Genomic DNA, 18491 nt, shown 5'->3' with positions numbered 1-18491 from the left:
AAAATCGGGTATGGCAACAGGGTTCACCCAAAATGAGTCACTGGGACCTGGGTAGTAGCAGTACTGAGAGTAGGGGGTCCCAGTAAGAGAGAAAACAATTCATAAACATGCAAATTATTTTACGACAATAGACAAGAAATTAGACTACACTGCATTTAATCACAATGTAGGAAGATATTGAATATCATGTAATTGTATAAGCATTCATAAACTATGCAGTGCCCCAAGGTATAAGGGAAGTGATAAGGTGAGGATAGTGTGGATAGGGAATAGTGACTGTAAAAACAAACAAATGCCACAACAGCAGTTCATGTGTCAAATCAAATATAGACCAATATTGGGTTCAATGCATCACTTAATCTAAATCATACTCCACAGAACACAGCAATGTGTATCAAGACTGGGGTGAAGTTGACGGAACAAAGGCAGTTGTCGACGTTTCGACCCTCTAAATATTGCAGGAATTAGTTGTACCCTTGCTTCGGGGTCTTCATCAGAACAGGGCAGGCAACCTATTTAATATATATCACAATAATTATTAGGAGACCATGTAGTAATGCACCAAATGCACTACTCTTAAGCACACAGACAAAGCATACCGATTTAATTGTTGCTCGTCCGAAGACAGAAGGTGGACAAGGTGTGATACATCTGTTGGTATTAACTTCGAATCCTACGGGTGAGAGAGTTGAAAATTGAAAATAGGCACTGGAAATGCCATCATTTGAATAATAGAATGTAATAGGACTGCGAGAGCACTTACATGCGTCGTAACGCTGAGAAGGCCCTCCGGTCTGAAAATGAAAGTGACAGACAAACTATTAGATCTAGCAATAGTCTCATATGGGGTACAATATACGAAAAGTTGGTATCTGCTTGTATAACAAACATAGACTCACAGTAGGGTCGGGCGTTAGCGGTGAGGGCAAGGAACCAGTTAAGGCCAAAATATCTGTTAGAAAAATGAATAAATCAATAACTAGGGAACGCAAAAGAATTGTCACACATCATACATAGCTGCGTGGGAGACAAAAGCTTACCGGGACGTGGATCGTTGGCTTAGCAACGCCCGTAAGTAATTGTCATCAGAAAAGACCGCAATAATGCAGCATCTGCGAAAACAAAAAATGGGAGACCACCATTTGTGAAACTGACTGTGGAAATGGAGTCAGTAATGTCGGCCGAGAGGACAATTAAAAGCTTACCAGAGACAGAATTAATCTGTGTTTGCATTAGGCTCGCGTCCAGCAATGGCGAACCGAGCAAGTCGTCGGACTGGTTACTAGGACAACCGGGTCACATGACCACGCTGCTGTGTGTGGAAATGGAAAAAAGACTTCCGATAGGATCGGGTTGCTCGCTTAGCTGAGTAACCATAGTGATATTACCGGCATCACTGTACGAAGATTGTGGGGGAACTTGATAGGAACACCTCGCTGGTCCGGTAAAGTGGATTCCAATTAATTTAGACCCGGACATATGGGAGAGGACAAGTTGTAGAGACTACAGCTATCGTTATAAGTGATTGGAACAGTTGTAAAATCACAGTGGTATACCTATCGCAAAACGGTAAAAAACACTTACAAAGGAAACACATTTCAGATAAATGTAACCACGATTTGTTCAAATCGCCGGGGTGGATAATGTCATAATTAATCACAGCGTACTAGTTAGCAATACTTGGACATGTCACAGTGGTGTACCTGTCGCATGACGGTAAAAACCACGAAAATAACATACCCAATATAGAGACACCTTGACATAACTTATAAACACCATTTAGGTTAATCATATCATCGTTAATGACAACATGCTTGTCAACTAATACATAATAAAATGAATCCACAGGATAATTAAATCATGTAGCATACTAGTCCTAGAATGATCCGGACCATATGATAATATACTGAAGCATCTAATAACATCTAATGGAGGATGTCAGGTCAGAAAACCCCCAGGGCGGGATTAGGGCAGGGTGGCTAATTGAGAGAAAGAGCTATCATGCTCATTCAAACCGGTTTGCATGGAATCAAAGAAAAGCATCCATTTTAGTTCTCTGGTATTGAGAATGATGCTGATGTTGCCACCCCGGGGTCCCAGGGTCGCCTTCTCTAGCACAACCCATTTGAGGATCTCAGCGGGATGGGCACTTGATTTAAAGTGATCAACCAGTGGTGCACCCTGAATCTGGCATTTAATGCGACTCATATGTTGGAGTATTCGCACTTTAGCTTTCTGCTGTGTTTGTCCATTATAGATCAAATTACATGAACATGTGATAGCATAGATCAAGTTGAAAGTATTGCAATTGCTGTGAGATTTGAGCTGGACCTTCAAATTGTTGTGTTCAAACACCTTAGTTTGTATTGTAGTGTTGCAGGCTTTGCACTGTCCACATTTAAAATGACCAACGATCAGTGGAAGGTTCCACGGGGCGGTTATGGTAGGGTCCTCTTGTGATGGTAAAAGAGATCGTACCACATAGTCTCTGACACTTTTCGCTTTCCTGAAGGCGTGTAGAGGGGTATTCTTATGATTAACATCATCTGAAATCAAATCCCAGTGCTGGTTTACAATGCGCTTTATCTTGTTACTTTTAGTTGAGAATGTTGTTACGCAGACTAATCTGTCTTGTTGTAGGTTTGTTCTCTCTTTCGGTGTTAGAAGGTGCTCTCGGGGATAAAACCAAGCACGTTTCCTTGCTCTTTTGACCAGTCGTCTTGGGTAGCCATGTTGAAGGAGTTGAGTAGAAAGATCTTCGGATTCACAAAAATAATGTTCTTTATTGGAACAGTTCCTACGGATCCGTAGGAACTGCCCAAATGGCAGATTGTCTCGTAACGATCGTGGGTGGTGACTGTTGCATTGCAACAATGAGTTCCTTTCCGCCGGCTTCCGGTACAGTGTCGTAAGGAGAGTTCCTGAATTTTCATAAATGGTGATGTCCAGAAAATTCACGGTGTGGTTGTCAGACTGAATCGTAAACTTGAGATGGGCAGATTGCTGGTTGAGCCATGTATAAAAAGATGTTAATTCATCAGCATCGCCATTCCAGATTAAAAGAATGTCATCAATATATCTCATCCAGAGACCGACCTGGTCTCTGAATGGATTGAGTTCATTGTAGATGGCATCTTCCTCAAAAGCTGACATGTAGAGAATAGCCACATCAGGAGCAAATGGGGCACCCATTGCTACTCCCTTGGTTTGAAGGAAGAACTGATTTTTAAATATGAAAAAGTTCTTAGTCATGGCTATCCTTAATAAGGCAATGATGAACTCAGTTGGAACAGTCACCGGTGCAGGTCATTATTGAAGACATCTAGTTATCACAGCTAATGCTTCCTCCTGGGGAATGCTGGTATATAAAGACACCACATCACAGGTGGCCAGGATTTGGTGTTGTGGGTCAAAAGGTGAATTCTCCACGATGTTTATGGTGTGCATGGTATCTCGCAGGTATGATCGTGTAGATTCTGCCAGAGGTTTCAGAAAAAAATCAATATATCTCCCAAGTGGCTCAAGCATGGAGCCGCACCCCGAGACGATGGGGCGTCCAGGAGGGTCAACCATACTTTTGTGAATTTTGAGTATAGTGTAAATGGTTGCTAGTCTGGGGCTCTTTTGGTTGAGATACTGGAACTCCGACTCTGAGAGGAATCCTATGTCCCGACCTGCCTGCGTCACTTCCAAAATTTCAAGGGCCAATGCTCTAGATGGATCCGCTCTCAATTTTTTGATAACTAACCCCATCATTCAGTTGTCGAGCGATCTCTAGCTCATACTTGGAGACATCTTGGACAACAATGGCCCCGCCTTTGTCCGCTGGCTTGATGATAACCTCATTATTCCGAGCAAGAGATTGAAGAGCAGCCTTCTCGTTTCTGCTTATATTGAATTTAATATAGGATTTCTCTTGTAGGGTTTGTTGCACATCTCTCCAGACCACCGCTTCATATGCGAGGATCTTATGGGACATGGCACTGGAGGGAGGAACAAAGGTGGATGGTATCTTGAGGCCAGTATACGATAAATTCTGAAAAGGTACAGAATTACGAAAAAAGTACTTCAAACGGTTCTTTCTAAAAAATTTAAAAAGTTCGGTCCGTACTGTGAAGTTGTCTGGTGAGTTGGTAGGGACATAGGATAGCCCTTTACTTAGTACTTTGAGTGCATCATCATTCAAGTTGTACTGGGATATGTTGACAACAGGACTGGGGGTGGGGATGGAATTCACCACCGGTATGTTTTGTTGCGAGTTACCCTCTCGCCGTGTTGCTCCTGCTGGAAATGAACCTGCTTCTGAGCTTGGCCGCGGCCTCCATCCCAGGTGGTGGTGTTTTGTTGTTGGCCACGTTGATGGCCCCTGGGCCAATTGTTGGTTCTGCCTCTTGGGGGTCTCCATGGTGCCTGTCGTTGTCCTAAAAAAGGATAATATTGATTTTGTTGATTGCCGTAATCAGGATAGTTGAAAAAGTGACTGGGGCCAGCTTGATCTTGTTCGCCCTCTGAACTGTAAGAAGAATCAGAAAAGGTATTGTAGTTGCGTCTACCACAATATGATCCATGCCCTCTGTTGGTAAAACGTCCCTGATTATCCTGACGGTAGTAATCGTCTTGCAGGTAGGGATAGGTTTTTTTCTTAGCATATAGGCGTAGATCCCGTGCAAGTTTTTCCAACTTTCTGTTCGGTGTGGTGAGATCAAAGTCCCTGAGGGATGCTTGAAGGTTGCTTAGAGTATCCTTGGCACTGGCGAAGTTGGCGTCAGCTGCTATTTCTGCCTTCAATGTTTCGATTTCTGCTGAGATAAGCTGGATTTGTTCGGCTGCGGTTTCGACACCTAACACCATCCAATGGCGTGAGCAATTGTTCGCAACGTGGCTGAAGCCTTCCTTGAACTTGGGCATCTCGATAAAGATCGCTGGTTCAATTTTAATTTGGAGACCAACTGGGATGATATTTTCTTTGAGATATCTGGTTAGCAGGTGACCGTGCCACCGAGTCCGGACTAGTTTCTTTTCAAGCCGTTCTAAACGCGATATTTTATCCTTGAGTGTGAAGTCAATAGCAGAGATATTCGTAGATAGGAAAATATTGTTAGGATTATCAAGAAGTTTTTCAATGTATTCTTCTGAATAAGAGAGAGGTTCTCTCTCAACCATGGTGTGCTACGCTGAACTGAATTCGGATGTACGTCATTACGACGCACACTTTTACAACGCGTTCCATTACAACGCGGTTGTAACAACGCAAGTCGTTACAACGACTTGCGTTGGGGGGGGGGGCGCAAATTAAAAACATTTAATATACTATTCCAACACCAGTCCCCGTGGATAGTAGGGAAGGTGTTGGGATAGTAAATTAAATGATTTACTATCCTTGAGCGCCCCCCAGCGCAATTCGTTGTAACAACTTTCGTTGTTATGACCGCGTCGTAATGGAACGGCGTTGTAACGGTTGCGTTGTAAACGTCGCATACCACTGAATTCAGGAAAGGAAAAGGGGGGAGAGGAGAAGAACCTCGCAGACCAGTGTCTGCTAGAAGTAGGGTATGGCAACAGGGTTCACCCAAAATGAGTCACTGGGACCTGGGTAGTAGCAGTACTGAGAGTAGGGGGTCCCAGTAAGAGAGAAAACAATTCATAAACATGCAAATTATTTTACGACAATAGACAAGAAATGAGACTACACTGCATTTAATCACAATGTAGGAAGATATTGAATATCATGTCATTGTATAAGCATTCATAAACTATGCAGTGCCCCAAGGTATAAGGGAAGTGATAAGGTGAGGATAGTGTGGATAGGGAATAGTGACTGTAAAAACCAAGGTATAAGGGAAGTGATAAGGTGAGGATAGTGTGGATAGGGAATAGTGACTGTAAAACAAACAAACAAATGGCACGACATGTCTATTGTCGTAAAATAATTTGCATGTTTATGAATTGTTTTCTCTTACTGGGACCCCCTACTCTCAGTACTACAAATCAAAATCAGCATGAAACAACATACTGTGCCAATAGATGCACTGTAGACAGGGTAGACAAGCAATGGCCGCACGGCCGTGAAAGTAATGGCGAGCGATGCTGAGGAAGAGATAAAAAAAGCCATATGGCGGCTGCACGCGTGCGAAACCGCACGCTGGAGGCCAGCAAAAGCCTTTGGTAGCACTTTGAAAACCTCACTTACAAAATGTCTCGCAGAGCAGCGAATGCACTGGCTCAGGCAAGACCTAAAAAAACAGGAAAGTACACACTTCAAAGAACTTAGGGCCCGATGTAGGTCGGTCGGTAACGGCCGAAAATCGGTATTTTCGGCCGTTACCGATCGGAATAGAGAGAACGGGATGTAGGAGGCCGAAATCCTGCGAAATCGGCGATTTTACCGAATCGGAAAGTCACCGAGTCGGTCGGATTCCGAATCGGAAAAAAGTAGGAATCGGAGAAATTCTCCGATTCGGTAGATTACCTAATCGGAGATTTTTCCGATTCCTACTTTTTTCCGAATCGGAATCCGACCGACTCGGTGACTTTCCGAATCGGTAAAATCGCCGATTTGGTAAATATTCCGAATCGGTGAAAATCCGATTCCATGCGAAAACCCTAAGAGTGAGATGTAGGTAAGCACAGAAATACCGATTTTGCTCCAAAATCGGTATTTCAGAGTCGGAAATTACCATGGATTGGAATCAGGTGGTAACCAGGTGCAACTCATAAAAAAGGACCCAAAATGCAGTTCTACTTGCAACATGGCAGCTTTCTATGTCATAGCAAGACGGCTACGGCTACAGCAGGAAGGAGAGAGGGAATGGCAGAGAGAGGAGCAGGTGTACAGGCAGAGGGTGACCCTGTGCATGCTGACAGATCCAGAGATCCTACAGAGGTACAGGCTGGAGGCAGACACCATCAGAGACCTCATCAGGGACCTCCAACCCCTCTTGCAGCACCCCACCCCAAGGGCACATGCAATCCCTGTGCAGGTGCAGGTGCTATGCTGCCTACACCTGCTGGCGTCTGGCAGCTATCAAAGTGTAGTTGCTGTGGCAGGAGGGGTGACCCAGAGCAGCCTGTCAAGGTTCTTCCACAAGTTCCTTGATGCCATGATCCAGAGGATGGCCCACTACATTTCCTTCCCTTCCACCCATGCAGAACTGGCACAGACAAAAGCTGAATTCTATCAGATGGCAAGATTCCCCCACATCATTGGCTGCATAGATGGCACACACATACCGATTTGCCCCCCTGCTGACACCGAATACGTATACCGCAATCGGAAGTCACGGCACACCATAAATGTGCAAGTCATATGCAATGCCAAGTGTGTGATCACTGACCTGGTTGCAAAGTTTCCGGGGAGTACCCATGACTCCTATATCTTCCAGAGTAGCGGAATTTATGCACGGCTGATGGCAGGGGAATTTGGCGAAGGATACCTCCTAGGTAAGACACAGTGTCAGACCCCCATAACCAAAATTGCAGTGTGAAACACATGTATGCATGTGAGTAATGTTACCCCTTCTCCTTCTAGGCGACAGTGCATATGCCCTACGCTCGTTCATTCTCACACCTTACCTCAACCCCTCAACACCCAGCCAAAGGAGGTACAACCGTGCCCACAAAAGCACGAGGAACGTAGTGGAAAGGACCTTTGGCATCTGGAAGAGCAGGTTCAGATGTCTGCACAAGAGCGGAGGTGCAAGGCAATATACCCCCATCACCTGCTGCAAGATTATTGCTGTCTGTGCAATGTTGCACAACCTTGCAGTCAGGAAAGGCACTGAGGTAGAGTTATCCGACTACGAGGACCCTGACGATGACAATGCTGTCCCACTACCACTACCTGCTGGAGTCTCTGCACCATCTGACGGCAGATACAGGCGTCAGGAGATCACAGACAACTATTTCTGAGTGAGTACAGATGCACAAACAGGTCAATGTATGTGTTCAGAAATTAAATTTAATAATGTTGCATCAACGTTACTGCACTGATGTGCAACAAAAGAAAAGTTAAACAACAAGGGGTAGGAATGTCCAATGTCCGGGTTGCCTCACCCGCAGTGGCTGTCCTATTTTTTGCTGCGCTTAGCAGGCCCACTGGGATGAACCTCACCCCCTTCAGAATGCCCTGCAGCCTCAGCTGAGCGCCTGCTGCTCCGGCGCGGCTCTGACGCAGCGCTGGCCGGGCTGCTGCGGCTGCTGCTGTCCCCAGCCTCGCCCAGGACGGGATTCACTACGGTGTTGGAGATGAGTAGTGTCTCCATGGCTGTTGTTATACGGCCCATGCCCCTAGTGACCTCGGACATGTTCTGTGTGAGGCTGGCCTCCATGTTTGCCCCACGTTGGCATAGCTGGGCAGTCGCAGCCGCAAGGCGGTTGAGTGACCTGTTGGTGACTCGTGCATCCCTGCGACGACTCAGCTCATGGTCATCCAACCTGTTGCAGAGCTGGGTGATGGCAGTGGTCATTCGGCCAATTGATGTCGCTATTTCTTTGTTGCTGTCAACGAAGGTCTTGAAGCCTTGTGTCATCTCCCCCATCTGCAGGTTGTGCAGGCGCAACTGGCGATGGCAGGCCAGGATGGATTTCGCCTGCATCCTCTGGATTGTGACCATGCTGGTCTCCAGCCCTGCGAAGACGCTGCCTCCCGGTGCTGGTATTGGGCTGCTGGTAGCACGTGGCCTACGTGGTATTCTGCTGCCCTGCTGTGTGTGCTCTGGTGTCGCTGGTGTCACGGGGTCTTGTGCAGGAGCCTGAGCCGCTGCCCCCTCCATGATGACTAATGGAGCTACTATTCTCCTCCGGGCCGGGGAAGTGGCAGGTGCAGGGTGGCTCTGTGGTGGTGTGTTTTCCGGGGAGAATACCAATGAGGGCGACTGAGACTGAGACAGTCGGGGGGAGTGTGGAGTTGTGAGGGAATGTCCTGTGTCCTCCTCATTTGCCAGGGCACAGCTGTTGTCCTCCTCCTCCTGTGCTGCTGCACTGGTGCTTGCCACTGCCGCACTGGCTGTTGGTGCTGGAGCTGGTGCTGGAGCTGATGCTGCTCCCCCGCCTGATGGTGCCCCTAGGTACAAAGAAGCATTTGTCAAGTGGGTGCTAATGTGTTCCAGTCACAACTATTAAAGCATTGCACATCTCATTACAAACACGTTGATGCTGTATTACAGTTATTTATCTCATGCTTCTGCTGTGGCATTTTTGGTAACTTTTGCTGAGTACATTTAGCACGATGCATTGCTCATGTCTGTTGCTAGCTGTACTGGCCTGGGGTTTGGCTGTGCATTGGGTCTGTAGGGGAGGTGTCTGGTATGGTGTGTCAAGTTGTGCATGCTTCTTACCTGTAGCTGTAGCTCGGGATGAGCTATCCAGGTCCCCAATGCCCACGACACTGGCCCTCTCGATGGTCGTCGCCACTAGTTCCTCCAGCTGAGTGAGGGGTGGCGCACGGTTTGTTCCTCCTCCAGTGAGTCCAGCCTGCTTGTGCAGGTCGGCCAGTTTGCGCTTGGTCACGCCACGGATGTCATAAAACCTCTTCTTGAGGTCGTCTAGGCTCCTGTGGGTGACACCAACTGCATTCACTTTCTCCCCGATGTCGATCCACAGCCTCCTCTTGGTGCTCTCCGGGACAGTCAGGGACTGCCTGCGATATAGCTGGGTGTGCACCCTCACCACCTCCTCCACCAAAGTTTGTAGCTCCATGGTGCTGAATTTAGGATTGCGCTTACGCCCTGCCTTCTGGCTCTCTGTGCTGGTGTCCATGTCTCTCAGGGATCCTGCTCACAATGCTGCTCTCTCTGTGTTTGCTCAGCTCAGGCAGCTTTCCAGAAAGTTCTGATGAGTTGCACCTGCCTGGGTTGCCACACCCTGTGGGGGAGGGTGCTTACAGCTCATTGGCTGATGTCTTCAGTGTCACTCAACCTGCTCGGCAAAACGGCATTCTCCGAATCGGTATTTTCCGATTCGGTATTTTCCGAATGTATTCGGTAAATACCGAATCGGAATGTATAATGCCTTCCTATTGGTCTTTCGGCCCATGGGGCGTATTTATTATTCCGATTCAGCGTTTACCGAATCGGTTGGTTCCGCATTTTTTTTTTTTCCGATTCGGACTTGTCCGACCCGGCCTATACCGAATCGGTAGTTGTCGATTCGGTACGTATCGACTCTCGATACCGAATGCTACCGATTCTGTATTTTTCCGACTATTTTTTCCTACATATCATTTTCCGATTTTGAAATACCGATTCGGTACGGATCGGTATTTTAAAATCGGTAAATGCGTTTTACCTACATCGGGCCCCTAAAGGTCTAAACCACACAGTAGCTGTAACAGACTTCCACAGTGCCATCGCGTCCCAGCCATGCTTACAAGAGGAGGGCGTGTGCAAGCGGGGAAAGAAGGAGGAAGGAGATGGAAAAAAGAAACGCTTGTGCCCCACCCAGGGTCGCAAGCACATCCATCCTCCGGGCACCCGAATACATGCACCAATACACACTCTGGGATGCTGGGAATCAGCCCCAAGCCTCTGTAACGAGCTCCACATCTTGTGTTGCGCATGAAGAGGCGTTAGGCGTTAGCTCCTCAGCCAGTAAATGTTCCAGCATATCTCCCCACATCTCCTGATCTCTCTCTGCATTCTCATCCATGCGCACCAATTTTAACCTCCGCTCCTCCGCCTCTCCACACTCACGCATAGCCACCAACCATTTGTGGGCATTGGAGCAGATGCGGCCGTGTCTAGTGGATGGCAAGGGCCGTTTAGCCAGCACCAATCTCAACAGGGAAAACCTGTGTTTCATTTCAGCCCCTCGTTTGGGGTCAGGTGTACACCCAGCAGGCAAAGTTTGATCGAGGCCTACACCTGGACATGCTTTTTTCCCCACCACACCTGTAACTCCGTAGCCTACTGCACTCCCATGTCCTATGCAGGAACGTCGCCGGTGCTACCCTGCATTTGGGACACTCTGCCAATAATGCTGCATTAAACCTATGTAACCATTGAGGTGTTAAGTAGGTGCAGTGTAAATAATAAAATCGGGGGCGTTTGAACCGTGCATTTCTGGTTACCTCTCCGATCTGGGTGCAGGCTTGCTTTCACTCTTCCTCTGTGAGTGGTTCAGGCAAATCGTCCATCTATTTATCAAGGACCACTGACATATCTATTTACGGTCAGCCTTCAAGGCCTTATAAGCATGGAATAACGGGCCTTTGGAGGAACTCTGGTCCAGCAGTAGCAGCAGCTTCTGTGTCTCTGCAGGAAAATCTATCCATAAGTAGGACACCTTGGCGTCTTGCAGTATCTGAAATAATTCCTGTACTACCCCATCATGAGGAAAGTGCCACTGAAGTACATATCACCAGTTGTGGTGCAGACCCATCATACCATTGAGACCGATCCATCACGGATTGTGTCCGCTGGAAGCATGGCAACCACTTATGGAACAGCAGTCTAGCATATGGAACTCTACGCAGCACATACGTGACTGCCTGTTTCCAGGCCTCCGCCACATGCCGGACAATAAACGGTCAGTCTTGCGGGACTCTTGCCCTCTGCATAAGGCACCCAGGGAAGTTTGCTCTGGCACCCCACTCCGCCAGCTGCTCCTTTTCCCCATTCGGGCCATCTACGCACCACTGTACTGCCTATTGTAGGAATCCTGCAAAATATTACATCTGCAGGTCTGGCAGACCCAGTCACCCCAGCTCTGTGCTAAACTTCTGTATTTCCAGTTTCACTACTCTTACCGGCCTGCATTAGGGACACCAGGAGGCTGTTCAGTTTAGCAAAGGTGGGTCTCGGTATATGACATTGGGAAATTTGCAGGAAGTACAGGCAGTTCAGCAGCAACACCATCTTGCTTAGGGCTACCCTGCCCATCACAGACGGAGGCAGACGGTACCAGAAAAGAATAGAAGCCTCCAGGTTCTCTGTAGTTGGCCTCCGATGTATTGGCCACCTGTATTCCCAGGTAACGGAAATGATCTCGCTCCTACTGAAGCTCCATTACCAGGAGATCAGCAGGGTCTGTCCGCACCAGTCTAGCCAGAGGGAAACTTACCGACTTCTGTCTGTTGACCTGCAAGCCCGAGACCTCCCCAAATTCAGTAATGATCTCCAGCAACGTGCTCACCGATCGCTCTATTTAGGTAACATAAAAAAGTTATATTACGTTGGTTTTTCCCCTACCTCAACACACCATCTAGCCATATTGCGGTGCAATCGAACCGTCAGGGGCTCCGTTGCCAAGGTGAAAAGGAGTGGCAACAGGGATCATCCCTGCATCGTGCCCCACTCAGTGAGCAGACTTTTCAGACACCACACTCCCGGTCCGAACACAAGCCACAGGTTGGGCATACAGCAACTCCCCCATAACATAAATACGGGTCCCAGCCCATCCTCCTCAGCACCTCCCATAGATATTCCTAGCCAAGTGTGTCAACAGCTTTTTCGATATCCAATGCTAACACTGCAGCCTCTAAATCTGTATTTGCCACTGAGTGTAACATGTGGGACTCCCACCACAGGTTGATCTGCGTGCTTCCAGCTGGCATAAATCCTCATTGGTTCCCCTATACTGAATTGCCCCCCCCCCCCAATTGAGTCACCAGGGCCTTCACCAAGACCTTAGTGCCGACCCCCAAGATGGACAGGGGCCATGTAGAAGAAAGCCGGCAGCATGGCCGAAACAGGGAAGACGCTGAACTTCAGTATCGGTATGCTCGGCCACATAGACAGTGGGAAGACGTCGCTGGCCAAGGCCCTTAGCAGCACAGCCTCCACGGCGGCCTTCGACAAGAATCCGCAGAGCCAGGAGCGCGGTATATCTCTGGACCTGGGCTTCTCCTGCTTCACCCTACCGGCTCCCGAGCGCATGAGCACTTCCGGTTACAACAGCCTGCAATGCACCCTGGTGGACTGCCCCGGGCACGCCTCCCTCATCAGGACCATTATCGGAGGGTCACAGATCATTGACTTGATGATGTTGGTGATAGATGTGACCAAGGGGATGCAAACGCAGTCCGCTGAATGCCTGGTCATTGGTGAGATTGCCTGCCAGAAGATGGTGGTGGAGTTGAACAAAATTGATCTTCTTTCAGAGGGGAAGAGACAAGCTGCCATAGAGAAGATGACCAAGAAGATGTAGAAGACTCTGGAAAACCAAATTCCAGGGATCCCCAATCATAGCTGTGGCAGCTCGACCGGGTGGCCCAGAGGCTTCGTAGACCGAAACGGCACAGGGTGTTCCCTAACTTATTCAGCTCTTGACGTCTCAGATCTACCTGCCGACAAGAGACCCTTCGGGACCCTTCCTCATGGCCGTCGACCACTGCTTCTCAATCAAGGGTCCGGGTACGGTGATGACCGGTACCATCCTGTCCAGCTCCGTGAGCCTCAGCGACAACGTGGAGATCTCGCACTGAAGGTTTCCCTCATTCATAGGTCCTAATGAGACCTCCTACTGAATGTGGGGTCAAAACGCCGTCGACATGCACCCAGACCTTGGACAGATTTTTCCCTCATCTCTACGTCCTAGCTTCCTCCTACCCCGTTACCCTATCTCCTTACCCTTCTTTGTCCAATTCACCTTGTCCCCTTTGTTCTTCAAATGCTTTTCTTTTTTTTTTGTTTCTTTCTTTTTGTTGTCTTTTTTTTTCAAATGCTCTTCTTGATACTTATGTAACTTGTCACTGATGAAAAATTGTAACATTATTGTTTCTTGTGTAAAACGCTCGCTCCTGTCCCCTCTCCCCTGAATATCTCCCCTTACCTGCTACACCGCCTAGCCCCCTGTCCTTTGTGCCCTTTGACTAAGCACTCCATCTCCCCTTGTTGGAGAAAGATCCAATATTTATACCCTGGAGTCTCCGCGATCCTGCTGAGAGTCCACAGCGCCAAGGGAGCCACTCACAGCTGTGGTATGGTATGGCACCCCATGCCAAAGCACTTCCTCTCCCCTTTTTGGGGAAGCATCCAGTTTGTAGGCCTTGGAGTCTCAGTGACCCCTCTGAGAGAGTCCACTGTGTAAAGAGAGCCTCTCGCAACAGTGATGGGGAAATTATACCACTTCCCCTAGGATGACAGCTTACTGGACTTGGACGTAGCTTTGACTCGTCTACCGGTCCGTGTCCCCATCTTCCTCCCCCTCCTCTTTCCATGCTGTGTCTCTCACCCTCCCATCCTCTCTCCCTCCTTCATTCTCTGTCTACTTCCCCCTGCTCCTACCCCCTAATCTCTCCCCTCGACCTGCTTTTTCCCTATCGTATAAGTGCTTATTGTTTTTCTCGACCTTACAAGTAACTATGTTGCCATGCTCTAATAACTGTGTAACCTTTGTAACGATGTAACCTGCAACTTTGATCTTATACTCATGTCAAGCGCTCTGATACCTCTGGGTCTAGCCAGCGCTATATAAAGCCTTTAAAATAAATAAATAAAAATGTTAACTCTGATCTGTGCGCTCCCTACCATGGTTTCAGGAGCATGGCAATCTGGGCCACCCCCATGGACTGCAGTAGCCCACCGCTGTGCCTTGACTCCCGGTGAGTCTGCAGTAGGCAGGGTGCCAGAAGACCAAAGAATGCCTGATAATATTATACCGGAAGTCCGTTTGGGCCCAAAGTCTTGCAACGTGCCATATCACAGATCGCCTATTTCAGTTCCTTTTCCGGTCTCCTCTCCTGCACCTCCACAAGAGGAGGCAGCTGTAGCTCATCCAGGAAATATATGGCTTCCATCGGCCAATCCTGTGTCCCTGCACTGTATACCTCTGCCAGTTGATCCTGCAGGAGAGAGTCAATGCTAGCCTGTGTTGCGCCCACTGTGCCATACTGGAGCTTCAGCAATAGGATCAGCGGAGGTGGGCGCTCCCTTTTCAGCAGCCATGCCAGTAACCTCTACGACTTATCCCTGTCTCTATGTATCCATTGATGGTAATCATGCCGGACCAGACAGTCAAGCGTATCCCTTATACTACATGTGCATTCCGTTGTAGGTCCTCCTGGCCTCTCTCCTTCCTGGTCAGTTCTGGCAGTGTCGCATACCGCTTATTCGAGACATGCATTTCCTGTGGGTCACCAACTTCAGGGCATCCAATTCCACCCCTCTCCGCACCGTCAACAACCAGTTAGTGTCGAAGTTGCCAGGCGTCACTTGCCGGAGATCCATGCAAAATTACATGTCTCCCAGTGCCTCCAGGAGGAGGCTCCAAAAGGGTACCCTCATCCTAGTTCCACTCATGCCCCACTCCAGCAGCAACGGTTCATGGTCCTAGAGGAACCAACCCAAAACATGAACATTCAGCACGTCAGGCGCTAGCCCCCCGACACTAGGAAGCTTTTGAGAGTGCTGTCCATCTCGTGCATTGGTGCATAGCATGTGTACTCCCATACTTCTGGGTGAGTTGTTCGACATATATCTGTGCAGTATATTAATTTTATCACAGCATGCATGGCAGTTGACATGCTCGTCTTTGTGCGGGGTCGCAACGGATGCAGATCTAACTGGACACCCAACACACAATTGAAATACCCAGCCCCTAGCAGAGTGATTCCGAGATAAGGAAGTAGGTCCCTCTCCATCTCCAGATAGACTATCCCATCATCAACATTTGAGACGTACATATTCAACAAGCATACTTCCAAACCGTCTAACAGACCGTGTAGTAAGAAGTACCTGCCCTCAATGTCCGCATTAAAACCAGGAACCAGCAGGCCACCCATATCATAACACCACAAGCATAGTTGGAGTATGTTGCACAATATAGGTGCCTGCTCCATTTTCTGTGTATTTTTTGTACTTCATCCTCCGTCTGTATTGTATTGAGCCCTCAGAAATTCCATGTCACCAACTTAAAGTGTGCAATCATCCTACCTTTATCTGTCCATCAATCCCCCACCGACCCCCTTTCCCGCCTGCCTCCCCTGCCACCACCATCCCATGAACACATCACAGCTGGTGTCCCATCCTAACTAAAACAATATGCCCCAACTCATGCCTCCCCAAACATCTCAGTCCCCGCTATACCCACCCAGGGAACAAATCCTCACACTCCCACATCACTCCCATATCACACCTAAAACCAGACAAATAACTCAGCTGTTACGCTCAAACACACCCTCAGGGACACTCAGTCCCAATATGAATCTGAGGAGTGTATGCCTTGTGCTTGCCACGACTGCAGCTGCTCCAAAGCATCGCAACTCCGTGCCCACACACTTGGCATCCTACGTTACTACAAGCATACAACACCACCACCAATAATTACCCTAAACACACCTGTCAATCCCCAACAACTAAGACCACGGTGGGGGAGCGACGCTGTCCGCTTACTCAGCACCTAAATCTCAGTCTTGCATGCCAGTATAGTCTCCATGTAACTTGCAGTTCAAGAAGTCACTCTGTGTATGCGGACAGCCCATCTCGGACTTGTTGGCTTTGTGGCTCTTGGAGAAGGTCACCCCAGTTGCTCCTCTACGCAATGGCCTCCCAACAGTCAGCCATTGTTGGAGGCCTCCAGTGTCTTTTCAAGGCAGTGCATCATCAAGTCTCTCCTGTGGCCAGGGTCTCCTCCACCACATCTGCCACACTTTCATCCAAGTTTGTGTCAGGCACCACCTCCACTAATGCTCTCGCCACCACCCTCTCCGACTGCGTCTCTCCAGGTCCAGCGTACCATCTTAACAGACCACCACCGAGGCGGAGAACCAGGAGACCCCCCATGTCTTCTGTGTCTCCCAGCCGGCATCACGTGGCGTCTGTCCTGGGTCCAGTCTTTAGCTCTCCGGAGCCGTGGGGGACCGGGGACTGGACATGACCATCTCCTCACATCTCCAGCCAGTCCCACACTGCCTCAGGTGTGTTAAAGAAATGTGTACCATCCGCATGGAGAACCTTAATCTTCGCTGGGCAGAGCAGCATGTAGCGCTTTCCCATTGCCTTCAGCTTTTGCTTCCTCTACCCAAAAGACATTTGCATCTGCTGAACCTGCCTTGTATAGTCCGGAAAAATGCAGATCACATGATTATCAAAGGTGAGGTCTCGATGGCATCTCCGTCTCTAAGGTTGAATATTTTTGCAGTGATTGTGCACAGGGGTGCCCCCACCGGTGGCCTTGGTGCCAAGGTGCAGTGTGCCCATTCTATCACAAATAGGGAGGACAATTTCGCAGACTGGATTGACTCCGCGGCCCAGTGCTCAAGAAAGAGTTCTGGGGCTTGTCCCTCTGCACCCTCCGGAAAATGAATGAACTGTAGATTACAACATCTGGAGCGTCCCTCCGCTTCCCCAGCCCTGCGCTCCAGTGCAGCCGTCTTTGCCAAGAGGTCTATCAGCGCAGTCCGCAAGGCGGACACCTTCTTTCTGGAGTTTGCTCACCTCTTGTTCTGTGGCAGGCGATCTCTCTGCCACTTTACGGATGTCCACCCACAACAGTCCAACATCCAGAGAGACGTGCTCTATCTTGGCTTACACCGTTGCACTGGATGCCTCAATTGCAGCCAGTATCTGAGTACTGGTGGGGCCCTGCGGCTCTCATTGGCCTTCCGTACTATTCTACTGGAGGGGCTCTCCCATCGCACTCGTGCCAGGGGCAATGAACTGGTCCATCTTGATCTGCTGCCGCCGCACTGCGGCCTGCCCTTCCCCATTGTACTGCAGCCTTTCAGGAGAGGGGGGTGAGCCAGACCACAATGCCTTACACCTCTCACAGGTCAATCAAGGTCCCATCCAACTATCCACCAGCAGACGCCTCCACAGGCACTGTCACACTCACTACTCACTGGCCTCACTCAAAGTGGCAGAGGCCAAGAGGTGCCCGACCATGCCAGTCCTCTGGCTTTAGCAGGAGGTGGAGATTCAAGTCCTGGTTGCAACAGTTCTCTGTCCACACCAATTGGTGAAGCTCTGTCAAAGAGTTCATCAGCAGCCCCCCAGCAGCCACTGGGCATCCATCTCGCCTCAGCTCCTGCATCCCGAAATAGTATGACTGAAAAGAGGGAGGGGGCGGGGAGGGGCCAATCATCCACATCAGTGCAGCTGTAGGCAATGTCACAGGAAGGGTAAGGTGGGAAAATGTAAGGCCTCCTTGCAGCGCAACCGCAGTCTGCAACCCGCTGGAGTGCCATCTGGCGAGTAGCAGTAGCAGAAGGCCCCCTCGACTTACCATATCCATCCCCCAGAGACCGCAACAGTGTCCAAAAGGCAAGATGGAGTTTAATAGAAGTTGCCCCATCACTCTTTTACAAGGAGAGAGTGATGGGCTAAAAATCCCCACCCACGTCACTTTGGTAATGCGAAAGGGGGGGGGACAGTTTGTACTCCCACCTTTGGGCAAAAGTCGGCGAACAGAGAGGGACATACAAAGGGACAGTGGTTGAAGTTAGGAATTAGTAAAGAATTAGTAAAGACCCTAGTAATACACAAAAACAGTTGAGAGAATGTAATGTTTAATGTATATCTGTATCAAATTAAAAAGGGAGCAATTTTTGAACCTCT

The 18491-nt window shown here is 48.9% G+C and overlaps 1 protein-coding gene and 1 pseudogene across 3 annotated transcripts in view; both read left to right on the top strand.

The window, feature by feature from the left end:
* The window catches only part of APBA1 (amyloid beta precursor protein binding family A member 1), a 483473-nt gene that overhangs the window by 43945 nt on the left and 421037 nt on the right, over positions 1 to 18491 (top strand). The gene's annotated exons all lie outside the window — the stretch shown is intronic.
* Positions 12676 to 13420, top strand: LOC144820190 (selenocysteine-specific elongation factor pseudogene; annotated as a pseudogene).

This window comes from Lissotriton helveticus, chromosome 2_1 (assembly GCF_964261635.1).
Source record: "Lissotriton helveticus chromosome 2_1, aLisHel1.1, whole genome shotgun sequence".
Taxonomy (NCBI): domain Eukaryota; kingdom Metazoa; phylum Chordata; class Amphibia; order Caudata; family Salamandridae; genus Lissotriton; species Lissotriton helveticus.
This window is presented reverse-complemented; position numbering and strand designations above follow the sequence as displayed.